This window comes from Anthonomus grandis, chromosome 14, assembly GCF_022605725.1.
Source record: "Anthonomus grandis grandis chromosome 14, icAntGran1.3, whole genome shotgun sequence".
NCBI lineage: Eukaryota > Metazoa > Arthropoda > Insecta > Coleoptera > Curculionidae > Anthonomus > Anthonomus grandis.
In genome coordinates this window covers 21,970,907-21,990,854 of record NC_065559.1, presented here as the reverse complement: position 1 = coordinate 21,990,854, position 19,948 = coordinate 21,970,907, and the positions used below count along the sequence as shown (strand labels likewise).

The following is a 19,948-nucleotide window of genomic DNA, read 5'->3' as shown; positions in this document are numbered from 1 at the left end:
GGTATCTCAAAATGGGAGTTTATATTAAGAGGACCCATCAGAGGCAAGTTATTAATGTAAGATGTAAATGTCAAATACTTTGTTTTAGAGGCGTTTAAAGACAGTCTGTTTGATTGAAACCAAGAGGAAATTTTTCTAAAATCAGCTTCAGCGTTCTGTTTTAAAGAATTCCATGAATTTCCTGAATAACATATGGCAGTGTCATCAGCGTAGCTTACTATTTCCCCCAAAATATCAATCTTAAGTAAGTCATTTACATATAATATAAATAATAATGGGCCAAGTACAGTGCCTTGGGGTACCCCACAGATTATGTCTGCGAAGGAGCTTTGTACTTCATCGATCTTGACAAGTTGTTTTCTATTTTTTAAATAACTTTCAACAAGTTTATGAACTATTCCTCTAATGCCGTAACAATTTAGTTTATCTAACAAGATTTTGTGATTAACAGTATCGAAGGCTTTAGAGAGGTCAACAAAGATACAGAGTGATGGTTTAGATTTATCTAAGTTTTCATATAAATAATTTGTTAAATGTATAATTGCATCTTCTGTTGACATTTTTTCTCGAAAGCCAAACTGTTTGTTTGAAAGAATGGAGTTCTTTGTTAGAAATGACACTAACCGATTTTTAAAAATTTTTTCATAAATTTTAGCTATACTGGAAACTAGAGAGATTGGTCTGTAGTTGTTAAGGTCTTCTTCCAGGCCAGTTTTGTGTAGAGGTGTGATCATACCAATTTTTAAAATTTCGGGAAAGCTACCTGTATTGAAGGACATATTTATTAAATATGCTAGCACATGTGCTATTTAAATTTTTATTTCTTTCAGGGTTTCGGCCTTAATGCCATCAACACCTGGCGATTTGCCTTTTTTTAACCTGTCAATGATCTCTATGACCTCAGTGGGCGTCGTTTCCCTTAAAAACATCGATTGATGAATATGATGGTTTTCGTTAGACTTATAAACATAGGTATTCGTTATTTTTATATTATTTGCAAGTGTTTGCCCTATTTCACTAAAATATTTATTAAACTGGTTTGCTATATTTTGTTTGTCTTCCAGTATTTCACCATTTGTAAGCTTAATTTTACTAATATTTCCCTTGTTCTTTTTTTTATTACTACATATGGCATTAACGCAATTCCAGAGGGCTTTAGTTTTATTTTTATTGTCTCTAATTGTATTTTGTACAAAGTCCCTTTTTGCTCCCTTAATAAGTTTTTTTTATCTCATTATTGAATGTTTTATATCTTTCCTTTAGTTCTTCATTATTTGGTTCTCTTTTACACTGTAGATATAAACTATTTTTTTCATTTATTTTTCTTAGTAAACCTTTCGTAATCCATTTACTTTTTCCGTTTTTCCTGTTACTTATTTTAATTAATTCTGTATGTTTTTCAATTTTCCTAACTAAAATATCCATAAACATCCTTGTTGCCACTTCCTTTTCCTTTTATATACTGTCGAAAGGATAATTTACCTCGGAAAGGTATTATGGTTTCATTGATGCAAAGAGACTCTTCTGGAATAATGCAGAAAGAAGCGTTCTTATTCAGCATATCAACAAGGCATTGAATTTTATGAAGCCGGTCATTGGGAGGACAATCTTCATTATTTGCCAAATGAAACATACGTAAAAGCAGCTCAAATCTATTCCGCGACAAATATTTTGATATTTCGTTTTTATATAATGGATGTTTGCGGCGAGAATATTGGCCAATATTTTCATTCGTTATAACAAGAATAATTTGCTGTTCCGCGTATTTATTTGTTTCGACAACGATCTTATTAATAACATCGATGGATACAAGTAATTCAAAAAAATGAAGTTCATCCTTACCGCGCATTTGGGTCTACCAGGCTAGTGAAATTCCAATATTCATTGGTAGAGTGAATGTCGAAAAATTTCTTGAAGCTGGTCTCCACTCCGGTCTTTCATCATTGCCTGAAGAATCTATGTCTATATCTAACTGAGCAGATGTTGAAGGCTCGGAAGTATTTAAAAAAATGGAGGGTAGTGTATAAGAAGATAATCATTACTAGGAAGAGAAAATATGAATTTTAGACGTTAAATTTGATATACATAAGTATTCCACTTAGTTTCGTACGCGAGTTAGTATATTGAAACTTTTTACAACACTGTTTTTTTCTAATAACATTTTAGAAAATAAACTGTATATAAAAAATGGAATTGCCAAACCTCCTACGTACCTAACTGACGTACATACTTCATCTTTTTCTTTTTAGGGCGGTCTTCTTCAGAACTGCTTGAAGATATCTCGCCGGCCAAATATGTCGGATCCAAATCAGAATCTGAGATATTTGAAAACTCGTCACTCATGTCGAGGTCTCTATAAATCTCTATTTCTTCTGCTGCAGCCTCCACTGCTTGTTGCATCTCAGTATCAGAAATGATTCTTTTCTTTGCCGCCTTTGCTCCTCCAAATTATAGCCCACAAAACAACATATTTTTACACCGATTTTTATAGAAAGAATGACTGAAGAAGACAACAAACATAAAATGCACGTGGTATTTGCGCTTCTAGTGAAAACCGTACAACTGCTGCCATCTCTCCAGGCGAATCAACATTGACGTTGTACGTGTCCAGATAAGGTACACGTGGCACACGACATCAAAAAATAAAATCTGTACAATCATGTGCCGTGTGTACCATATTTGGACACAGCTTTTTTAAACTAAAAAAAGCAAAAATTACATAAATTTTTACACATGCGTTCGTTTTGATGCACACAGAAACTGTTTTTAATAAAAAAGTTACGTGGCCGGTAGGACCCGGTAATTTTTTTTTCTAATTGGGACTGGCAGTTAACGTGTTAATTCCGTTATTATTTCAGATTTTTTAATTATTTTAGTGTAATTTTAAGAATTCTTAACTCAGTGGAATCTTTATTTTGTCATGGTATATAATATTAAACCTGGAAGTGTTTTTTACTTAAGATTTTATATTATTTCATAAAAATATAAGGCCTATGGAAGTATTAATCATTGTCCCGTAGCAATATCTATTTATTTATTTTGTTTTTTATATACAATATAAGCAATTATAATTATCTGTAACTGCTTGTATATTGAAAGTTTTATTTAATTTTAGGTCAGCAAGCACCATCTATATTCTCTTATAGCACACCAATGAAATAAAGCGTCTATTGGGCCTTCTCAATTTCTGTCATCGGCAAAGCAAGAGAGCTAGACATTTCTCCTAAGCCCGCTAGATGGCAACATATACCTAAAATATAAAAGAAATCGATTAAAAATAGTTGTCATGAAAGAAAAATATTAGGATCAGTTTTGAACAGAGAGGGTTCAAGGAAATATTTTTCTGAGGAGTCCATTTGAAAAATTTAAGATAATATCCTAACCTAAGTTTCAATGTACGCTAAATAAAAAGATACGAGATGAGCAGTCCAAATAGTCTACTAGTATATAGAGTATTCGAACTGCTCATCTCTTACATTAACTGTTTATATTTAAAATAACACAGAGAAAAGTACTGTGTTGAAAAATTTAAAATTTTATGTGGAATCCTTGCTACTATTTGAGTCCGATTACCTTAATAATAATAATTTAGAAAGGATGTAATAGTGCTCATTTTGCTCCATAAACTGTCAAAATATTCTGCACATCGTGTTCCTCCTTGGTTTCCTCCAAAATATTTTTGTAATCAATTTTTAAGTGCTGACATGTAATTTTTCATCCAGATTTGATCACCCAGTTCATTGCAATGTGCCTAGAAAAAAATGAGGTAAAAAGGGAGAATCAAAAACTAAAACAGGTAAAGTTCCATCATAGTCATAGTTTTGAATAAGGCTGCAGAGTAAAATATAATTCAATATTCTTTTTATTGCAATGCATCATGACAGATGGGTAAATGTCTTAAGTATACTTCAAAATCAAGAAATAAACCTGCGTCAACTCAATATCCTCAATACAATAAGTACAATGATCATCTGGATAAATCTGTCATAAAACAATGATCACTGAAAATGTATACATATTTAATAAACGCAGTTGAGCAGCATTTACAAAGTAATGTCTAGTTTTTTTTCTTTTTTCACAAGAATAACCAGTATTTGTTCACTAGTTACTGGAATATTACGCTGAATATTAAGTAACGCTAACCCATTGGGTCGTTCTTCTCCATTGTTATGCAGATACGTCTTTAATCTCCGTAAAATTAAGAACCACCCTTCATTTGGAACTATACTATGACTGATAGATGTATTTGTAAAATCATTAATTTGGCAGTTTTTAAGAATGAAAAAAAGTCCGAATAATTGCGCTGTACAGGGTGTCCCAAATTCGAGGGTGACTATTGGAATCTCGGAAACCGTAAGAGTTACAGGGTCGCTTAAATGGAGGCAAAGTTGCGCAATTTGGAGCTTAATAAAATGTTTAAAAAAATTGTAAAATTCCGGATACTTCCGGAGATATCCAAAAAAAAAACGAAATTTGTCAAAATCGTTTTAAATAACGTCGATGATGATCGGAAAAAAACGAAACGTCGGATTTATTTTTTTTTCGTCATGTTGTAATACATAAAAAGTGGCAATGAAAAACTGTTTTTAATTTTCCGATATCTCTTTAAATAAAGTCGGTAGAAGGTAAAAACGATTTTGACAAATTTTGTTTTTTTTCGGATAACTCCGGAAGTATCCGAAATTTTAAAATTTTTAAAACGTCATTTTATTAAGCTCCAAATGCCGCAATTTTGCCTCCATTTAACCAATCCTGTAACCCTTACGGTTTCCGAGATTCCAATGGTCACCCTCGAATTTGGGACAACCTATACAGATCTCCCTCAACAAACGAAAATAATTTTAATATTTCCTTATATTTGCAAAAAATACACATAGAAAAGTTTGATATTGATATATTTTTGCGTGACATAAATACGTTCTAGTTAATACGTTAATACGTACGTGTTAATACGTTCAGATATTCAAAATAAATATGTCAATTGCTTGATAGAGCATGGGTATGTTTCCACTATTAATAGCGCTACTAGGGTCACTGCAACAATAGAGTCTTGCATAGATCATATGTTTGTCAACTTAAACGAAAATCTGTACTTATCAATTATATCAATTTTTAACCATAACTCACAATTACTTCAACTTGACTGTTTTTTAAATAAGAATAATAATGTCCAAAATTACATTATAAAAATAAAAACTATCTAGATCATAATAAATTCAAAACGAAAATACAAAAAATTGATTGGCAGAAATTATATAAGAAAAAAAACATAAATATAAGCGCAAGTTTTTTTGTAAAGGAGATTAAAAAAGCTATTAACCATTGTACGCAAACTAAAATTAAAACACAATGAAATAAAAAGATCAAACTGGATAACTGACTCGCTAATTAGATTGGTAAATTATAAGAACAAGCTTTATAATAAAATGAGAAATACTCCTCAAGATTATAACATAAAAGAAGAATTTTTCAGATATAACAAAATACTTACTTAACTCTTAAAAAATGCCAAAATAGAATATTTCCAAACGCAGGTAAAAAAAAATAAAAATTACCGTAATAATTTATGGAAAACTTTAAAAAAATATTAAAAACGTAGACAAGAAAACGAAAATTTTTAATGTAAAGATAGACGGAAAATTATCAAATGATAACAAAACAATTGCTAACGGCTTTAATAATTACTTTGGTAGCATTGCTGCTCATTTAGCAAAAAATAAAAAACTGATGAAACCTTAGAACATTGAAAGGCTTTAAATGTTTCAAGGATGAAACAATCACTTTTGAAGATACTAGAGTTAAAAATAAACTTATTTTTGAAGACGCTACAGAAAAAGAAGTTCCTAAAACAATTAAATCTCTTAAAATGAATAAATTGCCTGGAAAGGATTACTTCTGACATTTCTTCAGAGATAATAATAACTATAAGTCAATATGTTGTAAGACCCCTGACATATCTTATAAATAAATCCATTATTTAAGACGGGTGATAGTTGTAACGTAGCAAACTATAAGCCAATAGCATTGATTAGCAGTATATAAAAAGTTTGCGAAAAAATAATAAAAGAACGTATTATCACTTGGAAAGCAATAACATCTTGTCGGATTGCCAGTATGGATTTCGAAAGGAGAGATCAACGGAGGATGCTATGGCGGATTAATTATCAAAAATATATGATTTAGTGGATAAAAGCAACCCAATCATCTGCATGTTCATTGACACTAGGAAATTAACCTCGAGGAATATCGTAATTTGCATTAGATTATTTTAAATGCAGGGGACCATTTTATTATAAATTTAGATAATAATGAATCTGATGCAGAAATTGAAGATCTGTGGCTAAGGTTTCATATGGTGAGAAAATCCTTATTTTTTTTAATTAACCAAGTTTAAAATTTGGTTTTTTACAGTTTTTTGTCCATGATTTGTCTTACAGAGATACTATAAAACCAGTTTATTTTTTACAGTTACTGCCACACTTATTCTGTCCCAGAGAGGCAAGACTACTTCTTTCATAATTCCTGGAAGAAAAAAGGCTAATTTACATCTGAGTTGTAATTATTTTTAAAAAAATTCTTGTAAATTTATTATTATTAATTAAATTTAAAAATTATTTCTGCTACTTTTTAAATCTGTTTTAGTATCCATATAATAAATGGTACTAAATATAGAGATGGTATTTTCATGAGTAAATTAATATAATAATATATCATAATATGTATAAATTTAAAAAAAAAAACATTAATAAAGAACATTGAATGTGACAGCCAAAGTTCTCGTTAATAATAACCACCAATTAAAATAAATCTCAATACCCAAAAAAAGGAAATATATAAAATTTGACGACAAACCAAAACATTTTACCCTTTTGTGTCAAAAAGTAAATCTTAAATGCCTTAATCCACAGGATAAATGGGCCTGAGTTATTTGTACCATCTATTCTCTCATCACTTTTTATTAACACCCCACTGATGGCGCTAAAAATTAAACTTAATAAATTAAAACTTTTGATTAAACTGATTTTACGTACTTAAATCTTATCTTTAAATTAAATATTATCTTGCTATCAACTATCCTGAATTTCTAACTTACTGAACTAACTATCCTGAATAAATTTTAAGACCGGACCTGTGCAACTATTCACGCTTGAGTGACTGGAACTGAGGTCAGACGTCTAACAAAATAGTACGTGGGTGTCTGTAGTCAAATTTTACAAATCAAATGTATAAATTTAAAAAAAAATCAAAGCATTTATTTATTTAAGAGAATGATTAAATATTGCTTAGAATATTACTTTATGACTCTTTCCACGTAAAATTTTGCGATTTTAACATGCATGCTATGTGACAATACAAGCAACACAAAGATTCTAATAAATCTCTAAACTGTTTTACACATATAGTATGGTATATATGATGTAAATGAAATTATCATATAGGAAGCGCAGAGCATCTCGATTATAAAAACCGTTTCTCAAAAGTACCTCTGCAAGAGAAAAACCTTACGTAAAAACATTATTTAAAACTCATTTTTACAGCTTGAATTAAAAAAAGAACAACCTATTTATATTATGTACATAGGGCAGGGGCAGGTTACGACTGAATCAGGGAAGCGCAGGAGACGAAACACATCTAATATACAGTGAGAGCCAAAAGTCCGGAATAAATTCATTTAGAATTCAGGGGTATGTTCAAAAAAAAACGCTCGGACTCGTCGATTTTTATTTTTAACTCCGGGTTTTCTTGCTATAATATTATGTATACAGGGTGGTCCAAAAATAAGTTACGACCATCAACTTCAATTTTTGAAATGAAAATACCTATTTTTTATTCTGTATTCTTAAAGAACAGAAAATTCTAGACATATTTCATGTACAATGTCCTATACCTATCTTTATTTGTTTTTAAGTTATTGACAGTTGAAGATCGGCATATTTGCACATTTGACATGTTATAAAATCCAAACGGTTAGACATAGACAAATGCGGTTTGCACTTTTAATCGAAGCTTTTTTAAAATTATCTGTTGACACTAGCTAGTAAGTGTCAACAGGTACTGAGAAATTTACGGTTGAATTTTTTAAAAAACATTCAAATTATTAATGTATTTAATCAAAAGTATTGTATAAACGTTAAACAAAAAAAAACTATTCTAATCTAGACCGAATTAAATGTTCAAATTGAGCCCCATTAACTTCTTGACAGTAAGCGAGTCTTGATTCGAATTCTCTCAGAACGTTGCGTATCATTTCTTGAGGTATTCGTTGAATCTCATTTCTTATATTATTTCTCAATTTTTCTAAATTCTTGGGTTTATTTACATATACTGTATGCTTTAAATAACCCCACAAAAAAAAGTCCAAAGGAGTCAAGTCGGCGGACCTAGCAGGCCACTCCAATTGACCCCTTCGCCCAATCCATCTGGAATATTGGGATTATTTGCATTTGGAAACATCAAACATAAAGCGGGAATCAGTTCGTTTCTTAAGAATTTCAAATAACGTTGACCTGTTATCTTCGAAGAAAAATGGACCTATGACTCCTGAATGTCGGCCCAAACATTCACAGGTTGAGGATATTGGGTATGAGCTTCAATCACCCAATTTGGATTGGAGGAAGACCAGTAACGGCAGTTCTGTCTGTTCACTGTACCATTGAGGCAGAAGGTCGACTCAAAAAAATTATTCTACGAGTAAAAAGACGGTCGTTATGGCAGACATTCATTATAGTTTCGCAAAACTCTAATCGACGATCTGTATCATCTTCGTTAAGTTCGTGGATTAATTTTAATTTATAGGGATGATATTTTGCCTTTTTCAAAATCCTTCTTAAAAATGTTTTTCCAACATCGTTATCTAGTGCTGCCTGTCTAGTTGGTGTATGAGGATTTTCTTCAATGGACAAAACAACATTTAACTTCTTTTCCTCAGAAATTGAGGGACGACCCGATCTGGGTCGATCTCTGACGTGACCTAATTCTCTAAATTTTCTTTCTAGTTTGCTAACGGTATACTGAGATATTGTCTTATGAGGATACTTGGTATTAAACTTTTTACAAACCTGGTGTTGGGTCCTAATGCGATCACCACATCCTATCATAATTAGTATTTCTATTCTCTCAGTTTCACTTAACTTATTCATCTTTTCGGGCAATATTAAATTTTACAATAAACAAGGATAAGACTGCTTGATAACTGTCACTTCAAAAAATGATGACAACATGATTGCAACAATGGATGCAAAAAGGCAAAAAACAACGTTACCTTAGTAAGGGTGTTACATAGTTGCATGAATTATTGTTGTTCAGAAATTCAACCGCCAATTTTTCAGTTGACACTAACTAGCTAGTGTCAGCAGATGGTTCTAAAAAAGCTTCGATAAAAAGTGCAAACCGCATTTGTCTATGTCTAACCGTTTGGATTTTATAACATGTCAAAAGTGCAAATATGCCGATCTTCAACTGTCAATAACTCAAAAACAAATGGAGATAGGTATAGGACATTGTACATGAAATATGTCTAGAATTTTCTGTTCTTTAAGAATACAGAATAAAAAATAGGTATTTCTATTTCAAAAATTGAAGTTGATGGTCGTAACTTATTTTTGGACCACCCTGAACATAATATTATAGTAAGAAAACCCGCAGTTAAAAATAAAAATCGGCGTGTTAGAGCGTTTTTTTTTTTTAACATACCCCTGAATTTTAAATGAATTTATTCCGGACTTTTGGCTCTCACTGTATATAAATATATTAAACCCATTAAAAATTGATGTATCTTTACACGTCACAATACTTTCAACATAGGTTATATTTACTTAATGAATGATATTAGATTACCTTACGTAAAAGCGGTAAAATATCTAGGCATAATTTTAGACAAAAAACTTAATTGGAGAGACCAAATCAACAGCATCATTTCTAAATGTGAACGAGGATTAAATTTTAAGATATGTCACTAAAATTTGATGGCGCTGTGATGTATCAACAGCCTTAATTTTCTATAAGAGTTACATAAGATCAATTATTGACTATGGATTCAGTCTTTATGGTTCTGCTTCCAATAGTTTTTTACAGAAAATAGATATCATATAATATAAAGCTCTGCGCATTAGTTTAGGTGCTATGCGTTCTAACCTCATACGGGCACTTTTAGTAAAATCATTAGAACCTCCTCTTTATTTGCACCGAAGCATGATTAGTGCTAAGTTCCTTATTAAACACAAAATTCTTAAATACAGATCTTCTACGAGGGTGGTCCCAGAAGTACCCGGCCTGACCTAGAGATGTCGGTAGTAGTTTGAAAAATATCAGTGTATTAGAAAGTATACAATCTATAAAGCATATGTTTCAAGTTTAAAGACACCATGTCCTCAGGCCTCAGCCCAACCAATATAAAAGCTGAACTGGATTCTACTCTGGGTGAGTCTGCTCCTTCGTTAACAACAGTAAAATATTGTAGCAGAGTTTAAACGAGGCCGTACGAGCTGCCAAGACGAGCATCGCAGTGGTCGACCAAATGAGCTGACGACTCCAGAATTTTTAAAGAAAATTTACAAAGTGGTACTGGATGATCGTCGACTGAAAGTGCGCGAGCTTACGGACATAGTAGGCATTTCAAAAAGTGCGGTACATCGCATATTAACTGGAAATTTTGACATGAGAAAACTGTGTGCAAGATGGGTGCCGCGTTTGCTCACACTCGAGCAAAAACAGTGTCGTGAAGATGTTTCAATTGATTGTTTAGCGAAATTTAATAGCAACAAAGCAGAATTTTTGCGTCGTTTTATAACCATGGATTTTTTCATAACCACACCTGAGACAAAAGGACAATCAAAACAATGGACTCAAAAGGGAGAACCGGCTCCAAAGAAGGCGAAAACCGTTTCATCGGCAGGCAAGGTCATGGCGTCGTTTTTTTGGGATGCGCGAGAGATCATTTTCATTGACTATCTTAAAAAAGGTAAAACTATCAACGGCAAGTATTATGCGAACTTATTGCAACGTTTGAACGAAGAAATCGAGCAAAAACGGCCGCATTTGGTTAAGAAGTAAGTGTTGTTTCATCAAGACAATGCACCAGCTCACAACAAATCTGTTATTGCAATGGCCAAAATTAACGAATCAAAGTTTGAATTGCTCTCTATGCACCCTATTCGCCAGATTTAGCCCCCTCAGATTATTTTCTGTTTCCAAATTAAAAAAACTGGCTCAGTGGTCAGAGATTTTCCAGCGATGAAGAAGTGATGTCTGCAGTTAATGGCTATTTCGAGGCCCAAGACAGTTCTTATTATAAAAAGGGTATCGAACTTATAAAACATCGCTGGGAATAGTATATAGAGCTGAAAGGAGATTATGTTGAAAAATAAATAAATTTTTTTCCAAAATTTTCGAGTCGGGTACTTCTGGGACCACCCTCATATATGAGGTAAACAAATTAAACATTCAAGATTTAACAAATAAATATTGGCTACGTAAAAACTGCCCTTCATTCTCCATCTCACGCTTATCAAAGCATGATAAAAGTATACATATACAGTGCTTTTCTTTGAAGTCCCCCCCCCCCCCATTTATTTTTTGAACGGGTCAAAAAAAATTTTTGAAACTTGGCATAAGTAAATTGGTCTATAGATACTATTTTTCACTGTAAACTAGGTAGTTGTAAATTCCAAGATGGCGGCTGGGCGACATCTTGAGAAAAAATTTTAAATAGAAAAGGGGGGGTCGTGTGGTACCTCATTTTAAAGGTCTCAATGAGTACTTTATAACCCTGAAATATTAGACCCATATCTTAACTCGTTTCAAAATGGCGGCCTAATAAAAAAGTATTTTTTTTAATTTTAACGTTTTACATTTTTATGATTTTTAAATAGGTAAAAATCAGTGTACGAAAATAAATGCGTCACTATTTTATTTTGACATAAAAACGACAGTTCTAAATGTCAAAATAACACATAAGCGCCATCTTGAATAAATGCATTAAATAGAAATCTTGTGTTACCTCATTTAAAAGGTTTTATTAAGTACTTTTAATATTTATTACATGGACTCGGTGGACTCCGTTTTGACCTGTCTAAAAGTAACAGCCAAAAAAATACACTGTTGCGATTTTATTAACGTTTTTAATAATAATATACAAATAATTTATAATTTTTGAATTTTGGATTTAAACCTGTTCAAAAAATAAATGGGGGGGGGGGACTTCAAAGAAAAGCACTGTATATACAGATGCATCAAAGTGTGAAGAAGGCAATGAATCAGCAATATACATCCCTGACTTAGACATTCAATATCAATTTAAAATTGACAAAAATTGTAGCATATTTACTTCTGAGGCAATTGCCATTAGAGAGGCACTTAAGCTTGCCTTACAAGACAGTAACAAAAACTATGTTATACTATCAGACTCCATGTCTATTCTTCAAGGCATTGAAAGGAGGTATGATTGGTCTTATAATTTTAACCCAATAATATGGGTAAATACAAAACTTATACGTCGTTTATCCTTTTTTAACAAAAAAGTAACATTTCTATGGGTTAAGGCTCATACTGGTATTAAAGATAATGAGCTGATAGATTTTTTAGCCAAAAATAGCATTGCCATCGGCAACTACATACCTGATATTCCTTCTCTCACTGATATAAATACAATAATTATGAAAAATACAAATGTTAAGTGGAACGATATTTGGGAAAATATTTGCAAAGAATCTCAACAAGATATTGCAAATTAGTTCCAACAATACCTTCTGCATACTGGCATAGTGAACTAAACGTGCCAGGGCGTTTTAAAACAACTATAATTCGTATGGAATTAGGACATGCTTGCTACTCAGCACACCTCAACAAAATTAAAGTATTACCTACTGATCTGTGCAAAAATTGTAATGGTATAGGTGACCTAAATCACATATTTTTTGAATGTAAAAAATATACTCAAGAAATTGAGATGCTAGTGGTTAATTTACGCGTGGAATGTAAAGTGGCTAGTCCATTTAATATTATGCATTTATTGGCACTAGAAAATGCAAAAATATTTAATTATCTAATTACCTTCCTTAGAAATGTAAGATTTAGTATTTAGTTTAGATTTTTAATTAAAATAGTTATCCTAGTTCCAAGTTTCATTCCCTTATGTTTCCGTGGTCAATATCCCTTGTATTATATTAAGTCGCCCTGACAGACCCCAGCGGCGTGAAGTGTGTCTCAATGTCTTAAATGTTTTAGGATAGGATAATGTAGCTAAGAATCGTCCTATATATAATATTAAAAAAAAGCATAATTTGCATAAAAGATAAATATATTTTTAAATCAATTATCAGAGTAGTTAGAAATATGCGATACGTAATAATGGCAAATCAAATAAAATATAAAAATTGTAACTGGCTGCACGGTTAAATGCCACATACCACAAAAAAAAATATATAAAATGTGATACAGGTAAGGTTGCCAAAAATTGTAAAATGTATGTTGACTGAATATTCGCTTCGATTTAGTATATTTGCCTCAACTGGAATTCAATTATGCTCTTTTCTGCACATGTCGATTGTAAGTGTGTCTGAAGCAGCTGATCCGTAACTTCAAAGCAGCATTATATTTACTAGATATGAAAAGGCCATTGTAGTTGCCCTATTTTGTATTGTTAGATACAGGGAAATTTAAAAAGTTTGAGCGAATATCAATGTGATTGCCATTAAATGTTGTTATATTCTATATAAATTAAAAGTTAATATTGAGAGAATGTTATGTTGTATTGCTTTTAGGGGTATAGTTTTTTTTGTTGTTAAGATTATCAAATTTAGCTGCCACCTGATATAACTTCTTGTGATATTAATTTACTGTTGTCATGGAATATTCAGACATAGCCACAACGATCTTCATTTGAATATTTTTAGGCTTGCTGAACAAGAATTTGCAATTAAATCTCAATTTTTTCGAATTGGCTGATACAAAATGGTTGTTGGTGTGAGCCAAGAATGGTGGAAGCTTACAGAATAATTTTGTATATATATTTTTATAGTCATCAATAATTTTCGTGTGACATTACACAAATCTATCTAAATAGCAGATCTTATTTTATCTATTATTCTATAGGTGTTCTGTCTTGTGTGAAATAGAACAGACGTGTCAAAAACAGCTGATAACTTTTATAAAACTCTTACAAGCTACTACGATCAGGCCACCTACACTAAATCATTTTACGTAAAAGAATTTGATAAACGAAAACCTTGGATAACAACTGAAATAATAGTTAAACATAGTTAACAATAGAAATAACAGCTTTTGCAAAATTATAACGAACGTGATTTTCAAATATCTAAAACATATAGAAATTTCTTAAATAAACTGATCAATAAAGCTAAACATACCTATTATAAAAATAAAATTGAAAATTCTGGCAGCAATCTGAAACAAATTTATAATTGAAGCAACTGATGGTCAATCAAAAATGCAAAAAAATTCTTTACCAATTTTAAATAAGATCGGAAATGCCCTTTTTAATGACCCCAAAAGAACTAGCAAATTATTGCAATGAATATTTCATTAACGTAGGGTTAGATATGTGCAGAAAATTTAAGACAACTCAAATTATGTTATTGGAGGATCCTGTTCGAGTAGTTGATTCATTATTTTTAAATCCAGTTAATAAAAACGAAGTAATCATACAAACTAATAGTCTTAAGAATGATAGTTCTCCTGGAATTGATAATTTTACCTCTAGATTTATTAAGAAGATCTTTAACTCGTCCCCTGATTTACATTAAAAACCTAACTTTTGCCACAGGTAAAGTCCCTGAATAATTTAAATTAAATGTTTTAGTTGTTTCGCCTATTATTTAAATTCGGAGACAAGGCAAATATCAGCAATTATCGACCTATTAGTGTAATAAATAATTTTTCAAAAATCTTTAAAAAGTGCCTTAAAGACAGATTATTAACATATTTAAAAAAAAACTTAACATCCAAACACCAATATGGTTTTCTCAGTGGATTTAGTACAACAGATGCCCTCTGTCAGCTTACTAAACAAATTACAAAATCACTCGACGATAATAAAAAGTGTATTGGGGTATTCTTAGTTCTGGCAAAGGCATTTGATACCGTGCCCCATGACCGGCTTCTTGATATGTTATCCAGGTCCGGCATGAGAGGCACGGTCTCAAAATTATTGAGAAACTATTTAACAAGTAGACAACAATTTTTAAAAATAAAAAATATTTTGAGTGATCCCCTGAAAGTGAAGATTGGGATTCCTTAATGAATCGTACTAGGCCTATTACTCTTCATTATGTATATTAATTTATTAACAGATCTAACAATTGTGAACGGATTTGTAATATCTTATGCCGACGACACAGCAGTCATTTTTTCAGATAAAACTTGGGAAAAAGTAAGGAGAAGCACAATAATGGACATTCGTAAAATAAAAATCTGGTTAGACACATTTAAGCTCTCACTCAACATATCTAAAACACATTATATTGCATTTTCTTTAACTGAAGCAAACCACCCATCATTCCATTCTTTAGATGTAGGTTACGATACTCAACATGAAGATGTAATTGAAGAGGTCTCTTTTACTAAATATTTGGGTGTTACAGTAGATAAGCATTAAAAATGGAGCGAACATATTTTAAATCCAACTAAGACTATTCGAAAGCTATTACGAACATTTTATATCTTAAAGCAAATTTTATGCAAAAAATTATTAATATCCGTATATAAATCTTTGGTGGAGTCACTTATCAGATATGGTATTGTTGTATGGGGAGGTCTGTATCAAAACTCTTTAAATTCCTTAAATGTAGTGCAGAACTATTTTTTAAAAGTTGTGTTAAAAAAAAATAAGCTCCAATCAACAAATCTGTATACTCCAGCGATATTTTTTATGTTCGATTAATCTATGTATTAGAGGTATTCTGCTTTATTAAAAAAAAATAACGAAAAAAATAACTATAGTCGCCTTCGCTCTTATCGTGCGGGTTCAAAGGTCACCACGTAATATGAATCAAATTGAAAAATCAGTGGCTGCCAAAATGTTATTTCCTTGAGAGTTTGACAATACATTGAACGCCGTCATGTGACATATTAAAGCCGCGTATACACCTTAGATCATAATTATTAACTGACGTGATGCCTTTAACGCCCTAAAAATGTCTGCGGAATACTACGTATCCGAGATTCGACATGAAAAACATACGTTGGTTATTTCCTTTCATGTCGTGAAAAAGCCCATAAGTATAAAGCCCGTTGGGTATACGCCTCATCGGTATATGTCTAGAATCCCCGATATTCTGCTATGTTGCCAGACATAATATTTACTTTTCTTTTTTGAAAAATTGTCCAAAATAGACGGAATTCTCAATAACAATTTTTCTTTACGCAATAATATCTAAATCTAACCATTTTATATTTTTTTATGAGAGCCTCCCTAGCCTTTCATTAAAATTGTACATATTTCATTTAAAAATGGTTGTTACCTAAATTTTTGAGAAATTAGTATACGATTTAGCATGACCCTATGTATGTGCATAACATACTAATTTGTCGATTTCAGGGCACAGCGTCTAATTTTTAACGATTATTTGATCTTGTCTTCTTCTTTGTTTATGTGTAATTGTGTTTTTTTGTAATAATTATTGGAAAACTATACATCTTGGTATAATGACAAACAATTAATTTGTATTGTGTGTGATGCAGTGCAGTCAGAGACCAGAAAACTAATTTCTTTGTTTAAAGGCAAGTTCATGTTACAATCTCACTTTTAAAATGACATTTTAATTTTATGATTTATTATTTGTCGTTCGACCCAATCTATACGTTGATGCACAGAAAATTAAAAAAGTTGTGTTATCTTTTCTTTTATATCAGTTAAAAGTCAAAAAAAGATAAAAAATAACAAAAAAAAACTGGTGAATGCATTTCCATCTCCCAGCGCATTCACCAATTTATTTATTTAACTTTGTTTAAAAAGATAAATACGAAGCAAGCTACGACAGTTCTTTAAAAATGTCGTTTTTTTTGTAATTTTTTTTTACACATTACAAGGCAAAAAAAAAAGATTAAAAATAACTTAAAAAAAAAACTGTTAAATGCGGCGGGCATTTCTCCCAGGGCATTCACCAATTTATTTACTTAGCTTTGTTTAAAAAAAATTTTTTTGTACTTTTTAATCATACCTAAATAATAAACGAAATGCAAGAAGAAAACTAATTATTTTAATAACGAAAAAGAAAATAAGGGATTGCTTAGAATGTACAAGAAGAAGCAGCTAAAGCGCTTGGAATTAGTTTAAGAATGGTGCAAAAGGTTGTATATGAAAACAAGAACAATCTTATTTCCAAGCAGGAAACAAAGTCTAAAGGAAGAAGACGAACACTGAAGATTTAAGTGAATGTGTAAAAATGAAGTAACAAAGTTGACTAAAAAAAGAAACAAATTATAACTATCATTATCACTAAGAGAGTCGGAAAACTCTTCGTCATTTTCCGAATCTTCTTCAAATGGAGCAATGATCAATGGTTCAACTTGGATGTCGAGTACTTTTTCTCTCTTCCACCAGGTTCTAATAATGTTTTTTGTGTGATCCACTGATTTCCGCCAATACTCCTTTGTGATGTGATTCAATGCCTCATGCCAAACAGCTTCAACCTGGTCAGATCTAAGCCCAGCACCCACATGCTTCTCATAATAAGATTTTGACCCTGCCCATATAAGCTTAATGGCATTAAACTGACAATGGTATGGTGGCAATCTTAAAACTTCATGGCCATATTCACGTACTATTTCGTCAACAGCATATATTTTTGGTCTTTTTAGCGATTTTGCAATTGAAAGAAGTTCGGATTTTAGCATATATGGCAAGGGATTCTGATTTTCTTTTACTAACCATTCATAAATTTCGCTTTTTCTCCAACTTCCATTTGGTTGTTTATTCAAAATTCTTGAATGATACGACGCATTGTCTAATACTCTTAAGGAAGGTTCTTGCAAGTTCGGTATTAACTGTTCCTTTAACCATTTTTCAAACATTTCGCAATTCATATTGTCATGATAATCCATACTTTTAGACTTAGAAGAAAAAAATTAAACTTGCACCTGGAACGAATCCCGTTGAAGACCCGGCATGTAAAATAATAAATCGTTTTGCCTGACCACATCCTTTTTTTCTTTTCACTCCCGTTTGAAAATATCCAAGTTTCATCTAAGAATACCATTTTCCTTAACTTTGATTTTTCATCTTGTGTATATTGTCTTAAAAATCCTATTCGTTGGCTCACAATATTTGGTAGTTCACACAAATATCTTCTATTGCAGTCTTTTTTATAGCGAAAAGCTATGCTTTTAATTAATTTTGATAAAGCAGAAAGTCCAATTTCCAAAGTACCGCGTTGCTTTAAAACATCGCTCAGAAATGGTAGCGTTATATTTGTTTTTAGCCTATATAGTTCATAAATCCTATGCCTTACTTCCATTTTTACACATTCACTTAAATCTTCAGTCTTCGGGTTCTTCCTTTTACACTTTTTTCCTTCTTGGGAATAAGATTGTTTTTGTTTTCATATACAACCTTTTGCACCATTCTTAAACTAATTCCAAGAGCTTTAGCTACTTCTTCTTGTACATTCTTAGGCAACCCTTTATTTTCTTTTTCGTCCTTGAAGTAATTAATAACATTAAATACCATTTTTTTGGCTTGAGGATTTAGAAATCCACAAAAAAGCTTTTTCTTTTCCATAATTTGAAATTTAAATTATCTTGTGACAAATAATGTCATCCGTCAATCAAAACGAGACATCAGGCATGTTTGTTATGAAAGTAGTTGTTTTAGAACCACTGACATTTATCATTTTATCTTCTTTTGATACATTAACGCTGCATATATCTGTTTCGTTTATCTGACGCGTTGTAGTTAAAAAACGTTGTTGCGCAAATTGAAATGAAACGTAACTACAAAAGTTTGTCGTTGATAATCCGATACACCCGCACGATAAGAGCGATTTTGACTATATGTAATGCATTTTCATAATATCAGAAATTGCGTAAACAAACACTAAATTACTCAAAAAATTAACACAAATTTGAATAAGAAATCTTTAAACTATCTTGCACCAAAAATTTTTAATTTAATTCCAAACAACATCAAGACTGTTTATAGGGTCAGAACATCAAAAAAATTATCTAAAAACTTCTTTTTGTAATGGTTAGTGTTAGGGTATACTTTATAATTTTTTTTTTGTAAAAACAGTTAGGAGCACACGCAGATATTCGGTTATCTAGGTGCATAATTCGTAATTTTATATGTCTATGTTATGCAATATATTTATATACAGTGTGGTGACTTTAAATGGAATAAATTCAGTTAAAACTAATCAAATTTTATCTTGCAAAATTCCTGAGACCCGTCGATTTTTGTTTATTTTTTTTCACATTCCAAGATTTTCACATTTCAAGTTTTTGAATTTTTTCACCTACAGGGGGGGTCCAAATTAACCCCAACTTTTTTTTCAAATGGAAAGCCACTTTTTTTAAAGTCTCATTGAAAAGAGCCTTTTTTCCTGATTAAATTGCCCTATTTACTTTTGTGATTATCTAAAGGAGAAATACGAAAAAAAAAAAAACATTAAATTATTAAAAGTCTCGAAGTATTTTGTGTTGGTAAATTTTTGGCGTGTTTGTTTATTTTATTGGTATCGAGACATTTCTTGACATTGTTGTAGTATCACTGTTAAAGTGAATTTCAACCAGTTGTTAAATAAGTTAACTTTATTGAAAAAATGCCTTATTTATCCGAATCCCACAAGATTGAAATCTTAATGATGATTGAGTATGAGGACAGAAGTCGTACTCAGCTAGAGGTTGTCCACTTATTCAGGCAGAAATATCCAGATTTGCCACCTATTAACCAAGGTACGGTTAGTAAAATCGAAAGCAGATTTCGAGAAGTTGG

At 31.4% G+C, this 19,948-nt stretch overlaps 1 long non-coding RNA gene across 1 annotated transcript in view; it reads right to left on the bottom strand.

Moving 5' to 3' along the window:
* Positions 1 to 3,172: 3,172 nt before the first annotated feature.
* The window catches only part of LOC126744366 (uncharacterized), a 37,951-nt gene continuing 21,175 nt past the window's right edge, over positions 3,173 to 19,948 (bottom strand). Inside the window, exons 2-3 of the long non-coding RNA XR_007663133.1 lie at positions 3,574 to 3,751; positions 3,173 to 3,250 (exon numbers count right to left, since the gene is read on the bottom strand). This is a non-coding gene — a long non-coding RNA (uncharacterized LOC126744366). The remainder of the gene's footprint in view (positions 3,251 to 3,573; positions 3,752 to 19,948) is intronic.